The 14,479-nt window shown below is 35.8% G+C and overlaps 1 long non-coding RNA gene across 1 annotated transcript; it reads left to right on the top strand.

Annotated features, from left to right (window-relative positions):
• Positions 1-3,415: 3,415 nt before the first annotated feature.
• On the top strand, positions 3,416-8,534 carry LOC140520285 (uncharacterized). The gene is made up of 3 exons (XR_011972450.1): positions 3,416-3,721; positions 5,030-5,099; positions 6,934-8,534. It is a non-coding gene; the product is annotated as an uncharacterized lncRNA (long non-coding RNA).
• Positions 8,535-14,479: the final 5,945 nt, after the last annotated feature.

The raw sequence follows: 14,479 nt of genomic DNA, 5'->3' as shown, positions 1-14,479 counted from the left end.
AAAAGTTTGAGAACTGCTGCTGTAGAGCAATCAATAACAGGCCTTCCAGCTGTTACGTCCGTCTGAAGGCCTTCACATGTTTTATAAGGACTAATTAGATGATTTGACTGCAATAGATTAACTGTTCTTATCATTAAGTGTTTCTCATTTTCAACTGAGACTTTTTTTCTTTTGGGGGGGACAGATCTTGCTTCATCGTGGGCTCAAATGATCCTTAAAATCTTCACTTCTGACCAACAGTTATTGAAATATACCCAACAGTCACTGAAATGTACTCTTTGTAGAACACTCCTTGGAATAATATCTATTCTTACAGAACCACAAAATTAAAAACTTAGCAAAAGGGAGTGATGAAATATATAACTATATATATCTATAGATATAGATAGAGATGTAGAAATGTAAATAGATAGATGGATAGAAAACTAGCATTCAATGGACAGAGAATTAAAGAAACCAGCTCAATCTGTTTTCATCTGGTTAGTGTCAGATGTTCTGAGTTAGCCTAGTTGTTCAAATAAGCAAGTACACATGTATAACCATTTAAACCACAAAATAAAACGATGTCAAAATTATTACTTATCCTAAACAAGTCACAAAACACTTTATGACCAATCACTTTCTATCTGTTAAAATAGAATTGATTTTTAAAAAAAGTTTGGTGGTTGCCAAATCCTTTATCTGAATCTTTTTGAAATAGTCATGATATGAATATGTGAGGGTTCTGGGTAGTATATAAGCCTTTGGCTTATTTTCATTTTTTTTTTGATTCTGAATTATAGCCTCTAGCCTGGTTTTTACTGTCCCTTCTTGCATCTGTTTTTGCACTGAAGTGGCACAGTGCTTAGAGTGTCAAATTTAAGGTCAGAGAACATGAGTTAGAATATTGGCTCTGTAACCTTTTATTAGTAACTTAATCTCTTTGGGCCTCAGTTTCTCCTCATTTATTAAAACACCTTGGTATTTTTATAAAAATAGTTTTCACCTCACAGATCCCCTGAAAGGGTCTTGGGGACCCACATGGTAACCTGTACCACATTTTGAGAGCTGCTGTGTGACAACATGTTATAGGTTTCTTGGAGGGAAAAATGAAGGTATGTGATTAGATGGCCCTTTTGAACTCTTAGTGAAACTAACATTTCTTTCCCCCTCTACCACATATGTATAATATATAGTAGTATACCTACATATATATATATATATATATATATACACACACACACACATATACACATATACACGTCACAACTTGCAACCAATACCCATCACAGAGTATGAAGAAATAGAAAAATTTTACAAAGAAATTTATCAACAAGCATTTACTAAGCACCTACTATATACTACTGTACACCATACATATATATGTGCATTCTGAACTTAACAAACAGTGAATAAAATGTGCATTTCCACATATATAATAGGACAGGAAAAGAGGATTACATATGAAATTATAAGTTTTATTTGACTCCAATCTTGAGTCTATTCATTATGCCACATTGCTTCTATTTTTGTGTACCTAGTGAATATTAGTGTATATTTTCCTATATTTTATGTAAGAACTTCAGGGAGTGGTCTATCTTTAAGGAGGAGAGAACTTGTCAGAGGAAAGCTTCAGAGAGAATAGTTTAATACTTCTTCCTTCTCCTATTTCACCTTTTCTTTCTTCTCCTTCTCCTCCTTTTCTTATTTCCCTTTTATTTTCCTTCTCTTCCTCCATTTTTCCCCTCCTTTTTCTCACCCTTCTTCTCCTTCCCTTTTTTCTTCTCTCTTTTCTACCTTCTTTCTATAAAAAAGATTATAATCAGCCAAGTGATTATTCAAATCTCTTAAAGGTGCTGTTCAAAGGGAAGATTTGGTTACTGGACAATTAAGCTACAAATGGCTAATGGAGTTTCCAGGGTAACTAACCAGCATAGATTAATAATGAAAGTGAATTTATACTTTTTTTTAAACTTGGCTTAAAATAAACTTTATCACATCTCCAACATAGTTCTTTTTCTCTCTAGTTGAGCTTATTTGTGTAAACACGAATGTTTGCATATATCCTGTGAAAGGAAGAAAGTAATAATTTCAGCTATCTATTGGCTTTGCAGTTGGCAAAGTGTTTTCCTTACAACTCTGAGGGGTAAGTAATACAAATGTGATTATCTAGAAGGAACATGCCCATGATACTTTGCTCTTGCTTCATGGTGTCTTTACATTATTTTTTTCTTCCTCTCTCTAGAAAAAAGATGAATTTTGGATTATATAATGAAAATATACCCCTTTGTAAAGAATTTATATGTACGAATGGTGAAAATTAGGTCTGTGTTTGCTCCTGTGAAAACTCAACAAAAATGCATTTTTAGTGGAGTGAGATATTTTGGCATTTCCTTAAAGACTGAAGTATCATCACATTGTGGTCTCCATCACTAACAGCTATGCTTCTTTGAAGTCTATGGAATTGGCCAATTGATTATTAAAGAGGTCTTACTACTAAGCAATTAAAAAAAAGACCACACACCTTTGGAAGAGAGCATTTGTATTGCTGGAATAGAAGAAAGGAATTGGGAAAAATAATCAAAGAACATATAAATGCTAATTACTACAGCTAATTGGTTGTGTCTTCAAACAGCTTCTGAATTATTAATTAATTAATGGGTAAGCAAATCAATCCTTTTAAAGATAAAATAGAAAATAATGGTGTGCTACACTATGTTTAGAGATAAGATAACATCCCATTATTTGTTTCCCCTTGTAATTGGAATGCAATTTTCTCATGGAGACTTATAGAGAGACTGAAGTTTGCAGATTTCATCTGACATTCTGAACTTTTTTCTTTTTGACTAACAATAGTATTAAGCAAACAGAGCCAAGAAAAATACGTACATATATATATATATATATATATATATATATATATATATATATATATACATATATAAAATAATGTAAATGGAAAGAACAATTCCATGCAAAAAAAATCAAAAGTGAACAATTAAAAATTAGGGAGTAGGGAAGGAAAAAAGAAATGTACATGATAACTTTATTATATATTTAAAAGCAATAGCAAGTTGTACATAATAGATTTATAGTTTCATATACAATCATCTTTTAAAAAATTATACTATGTTATGGAAATGCTTACTTTATTCCATGAATTAAAAATAAAATCAATAAAAAATTTAAAAAGTACAAGAACAGCTTGAAAGAAGAGATATGAGAAGACATTCTTCACAACTTTGCCAGTGTAGAAGGTCTACAAGTATGGGACACTGCACATATTTTCAGATGTTTTTGACGTATTGATCAATTATGCTGACTTCCCCCCCGCCCCTTTCTTTTTTGTTCTTAAAAATACTATTTAATATATAGGATGGCTCTTTGGGAAGGGGACAGAGAGGGATACTGGGGATGCTATGGGAAAGGAGAAAGGAAGATAAGCATTTATGTTTCATCTAAGTTTTCCAAGAACTGTGCTAAGTACTTTCACAAATATCTCAGACCTGAATTTTAGGATGATCTCTTTGATGGCATATTAGAGGATGAACTGGAATGGGAGAGAAACTTGAGGCAGGTCTGATCTTTTCAACCCTGCTCCTGCCCTCCCTGACCCCTTGAGCCAGGGAGACAAACCAACCGGATCTTACTTGATTCTAAATGGGAGGTGATAAGAGCCTGTAGCTGGGAGGTAGCAGTGTCAGAGGAGACCAAGGGAGGCAGATATCGAGATGTTGTGAAGGTAGGATCTCTTACCTCTTTTCTTTTGCCCAGACTGGCACACCAGCTGGTAATACTCTTCCTCCTTACCTCAGACTTTTGGAATCCTCAATCTCCCTTCTAGACTTGGATCATACATCACATCCTATATCTAGTTATTGGTGTACTTTTCTGAGTCCCCTCCACCCCCACCATTACCATGTATTTACTTTTCATAAATTTTATATTTATTTATCTTTGTTGGGGTTGTTTCAACTCAGGACAATGTAGAGCCTGTTTCTTTTCTCTCCCTCTTTCTCTGTTTTCCTCTCCCCCGCTCTCACATAATACTGGGAGCATAGGATGCACTTAATAAATACTTGTTGAGTTGCATTGAGGGAAAAATTTTGTCCATTAATTTGTGTCTGCTGATCATTATACTGTAGACTTAGAGCCAAAAGGAACTCTGGAAGTTATTTAGTCTAATGTAGTCATTTTACAAACTAGAAATCACTGCCCGAGAGGCTAATTCATTTGTCCCAGGCTACACAGACAGTAAAAGAGCTGGGATTTGAGCTCAAAATCTCTGATTACATATCTGGTGTGATTTCCACTTCACTGTACTATTTCCCCAATACTTCTCAAATGAATTACCTTTTGGGGGCATGGGGGAGAGATCTGCTTAGTTTTAGCTCCTTTAAGAAAATCATGAAGAGTTTTAAAGAAAAAATATTTTTAATCAAATTATTTTGATTCCACCTGTTTTATAGGCACCTGTTCTCAGCTAATTCCAAAGGAGTCTTGTTCAATGTGTTTATATAGAGAACCTTTATAAAGTCTAAGAAATGCAAAAAGTTTTATTATTTCTAGCTTTTTTTTACTGTCTTAGATTGTCACAATATACCCTTTTCTGGGTGAATAGGTTGATTCTAAATGATAGTATATCCCATTCTAAGAGGATATAAGTGGATAGTCCTAGGATGAATTGCTCAGAGACCTAGAATAAGTGACAACAGACAAATTGAACAGTAGGGATCTGATTTGACAGTGGTGCTGACAGTGCTCATTAAAATGTAAGCCACTAGTTAAACTGTATATGTTTGTTGATAAATTTCATGTTCGTGAACAAACAGTTGATAATACAGGGCAGAATAAACCCCCCTGGAAGCACAACTATTTGAGTAGTATAAAAAAAAGCTTAAAAACAATGCCACCAATAGAATTAAGCAGGAGAAGAAGAAAATAACCCATGTTTATTTTTGCTTGCAACTTGGTATTGAGTTTTGGATCTCTAGTTGTTTTGGTGTTTTCCTGATTGTTAAAGCAAGGGAATGCTTTCTGATTGTTTCAGGTTTCACAGCTAAGAAGAATATTGCTGGTTCAGTGAACTAGCATGACTCCTCTTCATTTTTGGAAACAAGGTGAGTTGGAGGAAACTGATGGCTAGGAGTGGGTAGGAAGGAGCTCAACCTTCTTGGTTGCCTATCATCTTTACTTCAGATGTCTCTGTTGGATATTTGCCTCCTCAAAAGTACATTAAGCCTACTTTTGTTAGTTACAAGAAAAAGTTTAAGGCAATGATAGTATCCCTAAAAGAAATATTGGGGCAGGGGAAGTTAAAGGGATTTTGGCAATTTTGTATGTAGAGTGATGGTACTTGAGCCAGCTATTTGGCATTTCAAATTCCATTCTGAATTTATATTCCCTGTCCTACTCATCTGATTTGCTGCATGCTTAGTGAATCAGAGTTGCATTACTAGGACTGCTCCCTGAGTTTTCTAGGACAACTTCTCTCATAAGCACTGAGATCTTTTAACCTTGACAATAGTGTGTCAAGGCAGATGACACCCCATAAATCACACACACAGAGTTTCCTTGAAATATAGGTATATATTTATTGGATATAAATATTTGAAATATATAATGGATATTACTATGGAAATATTCTAGCTCAGACACAAATATGCCAATCTCTCAGCTAATTTGAAATATTTGATGCAAAAATTCACTCCCTCCCTAAACCCCAATATTATTCACAACACAAAGCATGTAGATGGAAAAGAAATAAAAGGTAATTATATTTTCCCAGAATACTACTGGAATTAAGGTACATGGTCTATAAAGACTCTCCTTAGCATGCCAGAAACCTCAAGAGAGAGCCTGTCATATGATGAGGGGTGTTATTAATAGAACCTCAAAAGATTTCAGCTCTCAGTGGTGATGCTATAGAAAGAAGGGGAAAGTCCTACTGTTTTCTGGTTATATTGTCCCTTTACATTTCCCACCAAAGGTAACACTCTTCCTGTATGAGGCTAAATCTCCCCCCAAAACTCATACCTTCTAATGTCACTTCCTCCAAAAGGGTAGGATGACATCAGGAAAATAGCTATAATTCTACCATCCTTTCCTTGAAACTTGTAGGGATAGCTAATACTTCAGAGGAAGTACTCAGATTCCAAAAAGAACTTTGAAAACTAGAGAATTTGGTTGAATCTAATGAAAGGAAATTTGATAGAAATTTGCAAAGCATTATACCTGGGTTCAAAAGTCAACTTTGTAAATAAAGAATGGGAAGAGGCTTGCTTTGATAGAGGTTTGTCTGAAAAGGATCTAGGGGTTTCAGTAGATTCTAAACTCTGTATCAGTCAGTAGTGTGAAGTGGCAGCCAAAAAAGGCAATTTAATATTAGACTTCAGTAAGAGAAACATAGTTTTCAGGAAGAAAAAAAGTGATAAACATGTGTATTTTCTCCTTATAAGGCAATATTTGAAATATGATGTGAAGTTGTAGGTAATGCATTTCAGGAAGGATATTGATAAACCAGACAGCTTCCAGAGAAAGGCAACCAAGAAGGTGAAAGGCCTTGAGTCCATTTGATATGAAGATTGATTGAAAGATCTGGATGGAGATATTTAGCCTGGATATTTGTCAGGGATGTGATATACATCTTTAAGTATCTGAAAGGATATCATATGAAAGAATGTGGAGAGACTTGTTCTGTTTGAACTCAGTGGGCAGAACCAGGAGCAAAGAGTAGAGAGAAGCATTAGTTTATTGGAGTATTAAATATGGAGTCAAGGGAATCAGAGGACTTTGGTTTAAATCCTTTGCTCTGCAATTGAATACTTATGTGATCATTGTTATTTATCCTTCATTTTCAAAGGGGACAAATGACATCATGGGTGATGACTTGTGTGTGAATTGGATTTAAGTGAGTCAGAGTTGCACAAAATAATCAGCCTCATTCTTTCCCAGAGTCATCAAAGTCCAGTGGCAGGACAAAAGCCAAGAGAATTGGCGATGCCCCAGGATGCAATGGATGTCTTCTAAATCTGACCAAACTCTAAGTGCTTCATAGTGCCTGCATCAACCACCTTCATGGCTGTTGAAATAAATTGTTCTCATCCACCCATTCCTCTGGGGAAAATCTTCTCATTCTTGAGGTACACATCCCCCTAACTCAGTGACAGATTTGTCAGTTATCCTCAACCTGGTTTTACCATCTGTTGAGATGGTCTACCAGGGTGTCTGTTGAGCATGCTTCTTGAAGCCACAGGAGAGTTAGGTGAAGGTGGACATCAAAGGTGGATGAACAGCTCTGCAAAGGGCTTAGCAAGTCCTCACACCAAGTGCTAGTCCTCCCTGAACCCTACTTGTGTGATTATGGACAGACAAATCACTTAAACTCTTAGGATTCTAGTATTTTTTATGTAAAATGATGGAGTTGGATTAGATAACTCTGAGGTCTTTTCCATTTTTTAAATACATGATGCTTAGTATCAAAAAGATAAATTTATACTTTATTTTTGAAAAAAAAAACCCTAACTAGAACTGTCCAAAAGTGGAATTGATTGCTGGGTGACTTCTTTATTGGAGATCTTGTAAGTTAGATATTTTTTCAGGTATATGGCCTTCAAGGTTCCTTACAAATCTGATTTTCTGATTTTATCAAGTATAAAATGTATAATTGGATCTTGGCAAACTTACCATTTTTTGGTCAATACTCTATATCTATCTATCTACGTATATACACACACATGCATATATATATATACATACATGAAAAAAATTAGGAAATGATATAATATAGTACATGCTGGTGTAACACAACATGTAGTGCAGGGCAAAAGTACTAGAGGCTAGAACAGAGAGAGGAAAAGAGATTATAGGGATATGTCATGTTTTTGATTAAGCTTTTTGGCTATTCCAGCTGTACTTTCATACTTTCATCCTTTATCTCATAATTGTGGTGAAACAACTGAAGTGAAATAAATACCCACTACTAAACAATTGCACAAAACCAATTTTAAATTTGTGTCTGTAGCTCCAACATGATATTCACAGTGCCTATGGTGGCTATGAATATCCCCATGCAATTCTGAGTCACAAAATACAATAGACTCTCCACATGGAAGACAGAAGCAAAACATTTATTCAGGCACCAGAAAGTCAAATCCATCATTATCTATATACAATAGCATGCAGAGGGCAACACCAACCTCCTGTCTTCCCTCTGTTAGGCTTCCCACAAACCAGCTCCTTTAAACAAATCACAGGCAGACTCCCTTAAACAAATCGCAAACAAACTCCCTTAAACAAAATGCCCTTCTCTCACTTAGAGCCATCTGTGGGCTTGCCTGCATTCTTCAATTATGACTGCTCTCTCACTAATTTCCCCTCAGCTCTACTCTAGCCCTGTCTATTCCTGTTCCACCCTTCAGCAAACTCCTCCCACCACAGTCTCCATGTGACTCAGACTTCACTGTGACCCAGGAAAGTCATATGAATCTATTAATGAATGGGAAAGATTCCCATTTAAATTACCATTACAGTATCCATTATTATTTCTTTTCCCTTTCCATTTAGAAAGGGGCAACATGTTCCTTCACCTTCTCTTATACCTGATACTCTAAAAGATGCTTCCTTATTGTCTGATTTATAATCTTGAAAGTTGTCTCTCTTTCTTTACATTTGCTCTCCAGACTTTTCCTTTTTTGTTTTATCTCAATCCAAGCTACTTGATATCTCTGAAGAAATGGAGTGTCTACCATGACTGTCAGATTTTTTTGTACTTTTCAGTTTTTATTTTTATCCATCAATTTGTATCTTTGGATAATTTACCCACTTAAGGAGAATGACAGATTACTAACATGATTACAGAATTAGTTTTTCCCAAATAGAACATATGGTAAAATTGGAAATGAACCTGCAAAATTCAGAATGTATAGACTATCAAACTAATTTATGCAATTATAACTGAGGCAGTGTGCAATAGTGGATAAAGAAGGCTGGGCTCATACTTATCAAAATCTGTGTTTAAATCTGGCCTGATGCTTACTAAATGTGTGACTCTGGCCAAGTCACTTTCCCTCTCCAATCTCTAGCAGGTACTGAGGGCTTATTTACTAGATCTTAGAAGGCTTGCAATTTGTATAGATCAGTGGGTAGGAGGTATTCTCATAGTGTAAGTTCCATAAAATATATGCAAATATGACAATACTGGATCTGTGATCTCATCAGTTTGAGAGTTGCTTGCAATGATATAGATTTCAATTAATCCATACCTACTTGTCCTGTATGATTCTTTTCCATATTCTCTCCAAATTTATCACAAAAATTTTTCCCAACATGCTGGAGTAACGTTCTTTTCTTTCTCCCAATATTTCAAGGGCACCAATCGAGTAATTCTGTGCTCCTGCCATCTGACCAGCAGATTTTCCCTTCCTGTCATGCAATTTTTTGATGACATCATTGAGTCATTCTTCAGGGTTCCTTGTAGTTCCTAAGAACTATGGATTACAGCCTGTTCACAGCCACCTTGTACCTCTCCATTGTTCTCTCTGTGGTATTCCTCATTTTTCTTCCATATGGCAATAATGTACAATGTTAATGTTGAAAAAATGGGCCTTTGTTTTCATGGAAAGCTTGAAAGTCAGGAAAAGAAGTTTGTAGTTTCCTTAAGGCAATCTATCCCACTCTTATTTTCAATGGTAGATTTGCTCATTGTTTATCTGTGCTCTCTGTCCCAGAAATACATGCTGTTGGATAAGTTCTCCAGCAAGGGTTCTTAACCTGGGGCCCACAAACTTGCTTAAAACACTTTTTATTATGACCTTTCCATATGATGAGTTTCCTTTGTAATGCTATGTATTTTATTTTACTCATTTAAAAATGTTATTCTGAGAAGGTGTCTATGGGTTTTACCTGATTGCCAAAGGGATCCATGGAACAAAATATATTCAGAACCCCTAGTCTAACGGGTATTTATTCTAGTGCATGCTGAAATTTGAGCAGTAGACATTATTTATTCACTTGATCTTTACTGTGTGGAGAGTCAGGTCAAACTCTTTCGAATTATTACTGATCTCATCCCAGAGGCTATGCAGTGTCCTCTGGCTTAGTATAACCAATTGTCATCCACAAACAGGAGACTTTAGAAGACCTCACAATACACAGGACATCTTTCCATGACCCAGACTATATGCCAGATCTCCTCCATCACAGTGATTAATAACATTCCTTGAGCATACAACTCCCTGTTTTATACCTTGACAAATGTGTATTATCAGAAAGTCATTAAACAGGGTTATCATCAGCCAAATAATATTAAATGTTTAAATGGTTTTGGGAACCAATTTATTATAAAAGAGCCTATTAGGTGGCATTTTGTTATTCTGAATCAAATACTATTTCTTAGTACACAAGCAATCCTAATAATAATCTTAGTGAGATTTTATATTTTTATTTATTTACATATTATATTTTATATGTCTTTCTCCTAGTTGTGAGGGTGTAAAAATGCGAGCTTTCATTCAATATCACTTGTTTACTATTTATAACTTTATCAAGGATGTCCTCTATTCGTCAAGAAATTATCCTCATAAAGATTTTGTAAAAGTGGTAGAGTAGACATGTAGCATGGAAATGATGGATGTTCTCTTTGTTACTTACCCCTCTCCCACTTTTGTATTAACTAGTCCCACACTTTGATAAAATCATGGGTCCTTTGTTTAGGAATATAATGATATTTTACCAAAATTGTTACTGTTTTAAAGAATTGACTCAAACATGATTGTACAGTACTTAATTTTTAAAACAGTGATTTTATTTTTATTTGTAGCATTTCTATGTTGAGTACAACAGTGGTGGAAAAAAGTCTGACACATGCTCATCCAAAATCATCTAGTGTGAGTTGTGGTATCTCATGAATCGATATCAATTTACTCTTTGGGAAATCAAAATGTCTAGTACAGATGCCGAAATACTCCAAGCACTATAAAAATATATATTGAATTCCAGAAGCTGGGCAATTTTATGTTAAATGCCCTTCAGATCCAATGTCTACATGATTGTCAACAGCAGAGACATAGAGGTAACACGGGGAAAAAGCTATTTTATAGAGAATATTATTAGCCTTCAGAAATGGTAGTGCAACAATTGACCCCAAGAAAGTGCATCAAAAGTGAATAAACTTGACCTGACTCATATGAGCTCTAAATGATACATTCAGCTTTCTGGAGTCAGAGAGAAACAAATTAAACATCATAGCTATCTTAGAAACAACAGCTCACAACAAATTCCTACAAACTTGAGATTGAGTAGATGAGAGCCATGAAAACTGGACTTTAATTTGACGATGTTTACTGAAACCCATGTTTGTACTCTTAACAAGCCATTTTTCCCCACAGGGTCCAATATTGATGTGCTTGCAGTCTGAAAAGGCATAGCTCACCAGAAGATTGAATCATGAAACTGCACAAAATTAAATTAGCCAGCTATGGTAGTGCTTTCCCTATCCTCTGAAGCAGGACTTTGTAATTCAAAGGTTTGAATTTCATAGTCAGAGAAGGCAATTGTCTACAGGCTGTGATATGAGGGGCATTAAAAAGTAAAAAAAAGTCACCCCTCTTTTCTTCTTAGGGTTTCTGAAATTCTGATGGTGGGAGTCCTTGGAATGAAGACATGGAAGGTCCCTATTAAATTGCTAATGCAGTCTGGAAAGAGAATCACACTGAACCATAGTCACCTGTTGATATATTATCATTAGAATGTCCTGATTATCCCTAGCAGAGACTGCAGATTGGTGGCCTTGGTGGTGATTTCCAGAGCATGGGATGTTGCTCAGAGAAGGTAAGCCTAGATGGAACTCATACCATCATGGGAATAATCAAATAACAAAGGCAAGACAGAGAGGATTGAGATCCTAAGATGGTATACTCACAAAGAGGAGACTGTTACTGAATAGATGATCAACTTCACATACTTTACCACATTAGCTAGTGTTGAAGGCTTATTAAAATGAGGTTAATGCTTTCTGCATTACCCAATTTGGATGTTGAGAAAACAGCCTCTCTGGAAGTTCATTCCTATTCTGATGTTTATTTGCATGTCAACATTTACCATCTTGAGTATCTGTTTTCTCTTTGCAAATCTGGAGTTTCAAAACTAGTTTTAGGGTATGCCAGCTGTGATGATGCAGTGCAGCCTCAGTTTAAATCTTGCCACTCTGGCTATGCTATGGGAAATGAGGCTTTGGACACTCACTGTACCAGGGAGAATATAAAGGGCTTCCTAGCTGATAAAGACCTTGCTTCATATAAAATGTCAAAATGATATAAAATGTCTCTGTCTTTAATTCATTATATTTGTAACTGATTTTTCTGATTGCTTACTTGACTCTGACTGCTGACTTGCTTACTTACTGAAAGCTTACTTGACTATGTGCCAGGCACTATGCTAAGCACTGGTGGAGGAGAGTGGGGTACAAAGAAAGGCAAAAAAAATTCTCTGCTCTTAAGGAGCTCACAGTCTAATGAGGAAACAATAAACAAATACTATGTACAAGGAAATATATAAATAGCAGATAATCATAGAGGGAAGGTACTGAGGTTAAGCAGGACCAGGAAAGACTTCTTACAGAAGATGAAACTATTGTTGAGATATTACAGACTTTGGGGAAGATAGGGAATGGAGATGAAAAGAGAAAGCGTTCTAGGTACAGGGGAGATCCAGTGAACATTCTCAGAGGATGCAAGATGGGGGGAGCAAAATTCCAGAACATGGGATGCTGCCCAGAGAAGGCAAGCCTAGATGGAACAAATGCCATGTTAACTGAGTGGAAAATTAACTGGTAGTGGGGGAAGACTTGAGACAGAGAAACCAACCATCAATGTCTTAGTATGTGGATTGTGTTATATTCCCTAGCTTCAGGTCACTTCTCTGATATATGCCCATTGCTCTAACCTGACATAGCTTTCTCGTACATTTTAATTTAAATAATACTTTATTAACTAAAATGCTTTTATTAAATACTTGATATTTAATACTTAGTACATTGTACTAGGTAGTGGGTAGTAGTAGTAGCAGTAGCAGAGATACAAAGATGAAACATGACATTTCTGTCCTCATGGAGCTTGTGATCTAGTAAGGAGATTATGACAAGCATACAATTATAATATAGAACAGAGCATAGTACATACATTAAATAGGTGTGTGTAACAGACCTGTCTGTGTGTTTCTGTGCAGTTAGGATAGTGGACAGAGGGGGCTGCTCCATACTCACCGCTATGTCAAAACATTCATGCACTTAATGAAAGCTTCCTGACTCCTGGAGGGGGAGGGTGGTATGTTAGGAAGATGTCAATTACTCGTACTAGTCAATGCTGGCTGGGAGCTGGACTTCTCCCCTGGCTCAAAAGAGTTCAAATAGTTAGGTTCATAGCTCACTGATTTTCCACACCGTTCAGGATAATTGAACAGGCTCTGCCTCTCCTTGTTGTGAATTCTGTTACTCATTCAGTTAGGTGATGCAGTAAATAGAATTCTGAACCTGAAATCAGGAAGACTTGAACTCAAATCCTGCATCAGACACTTACTAGATGGGCAAGTCACTTAAACTCTTTCAGCCTCAGTTCTCTCATACAAAAATTGGGATAATAGTAGCATCTAGCTTCTAGAGTTATTATGAGGATAAAATAAGGTAATATTAGAGTGCTTTGCAAACCTTAAAGCACTATAGAAATGTTAGCTATCACCACCACCACCACCATCCCTACTTGGAATGGAAGGCACTACTCACTACCATTCCATGGCTCTAAGGAAATGACTGTGCTGATGGAATGTCCTTCTCTCATCTTAGTGTTTCTTTGTCTCTCTGATTTTCACCTTAGAAATCCAAGTGCCAATTAAGTTGTCCTTTCACCAGATTCTGAGAAGTCACTTTCAGGATTCATCTACTCTTTTTGTTTCTGTTATTGTTCCCTGAGAAAGGTAGCTTTCAGAATGTCAGAAAGAGAGAGCCTTAGAAGTGGAAAAAACCTGGAAGCCCATCTAGTTAAATCAATACTTTAATGATATTGCCTTTACAATGTATTCAATAAGAGGCTATCTAGTCCTTGACTGAAGAATTCTAATGAAGGGACTCACTTCCAAGGCAGGCAATTCTACTTTTGAATAACTAATTATTTTTTTTAAAAACCTTGTAATTCTGTTCCTATAATCCCTGGGTTTGTCTTGACAGGCAGACTCTTAAATATTTTATATTATCTGTGATTATATTAATTGGAATTTCTTTTTCTATTTCTTTCTCCTAGGTTTTGCTAGTAGTATATAGAAATGCTGATGATTTGTGTGAGTTTATTTTCCATCATGCAACTTTGCTGAAGTTGTTAATTGTTTAGTTTTTTTAGTTGATTCTCTAAATATGGCATGTACAAAGAATGACAGTTTTGTGTCATCATTGCCTGTTTTTATTCCTTCAGTATTTCTAATGCATTTTTGAATAAAAGTGTTGATAATGGAC

The sequence above is a fragment of the Notamacropus eugenii genome, chromosome 1 (assembly GCF_028372415.1).
Source record: "Notamacropus eugenii isolate mMacEug1 chromosome 1, mMacEug1.pri_v2, whole genome shotgun sequence".
Lineage (NCBI taxonomy): Eukaryota > Metazoa > Chordata > Mammalia > Diprotodontia > Macropodidae > Notamacropus > Notamacropus eugenii.
Note: the sequence above shows the minus strand (reverse complement) of the source record. Positions and strands in the feature narration are given on the sequence as shown.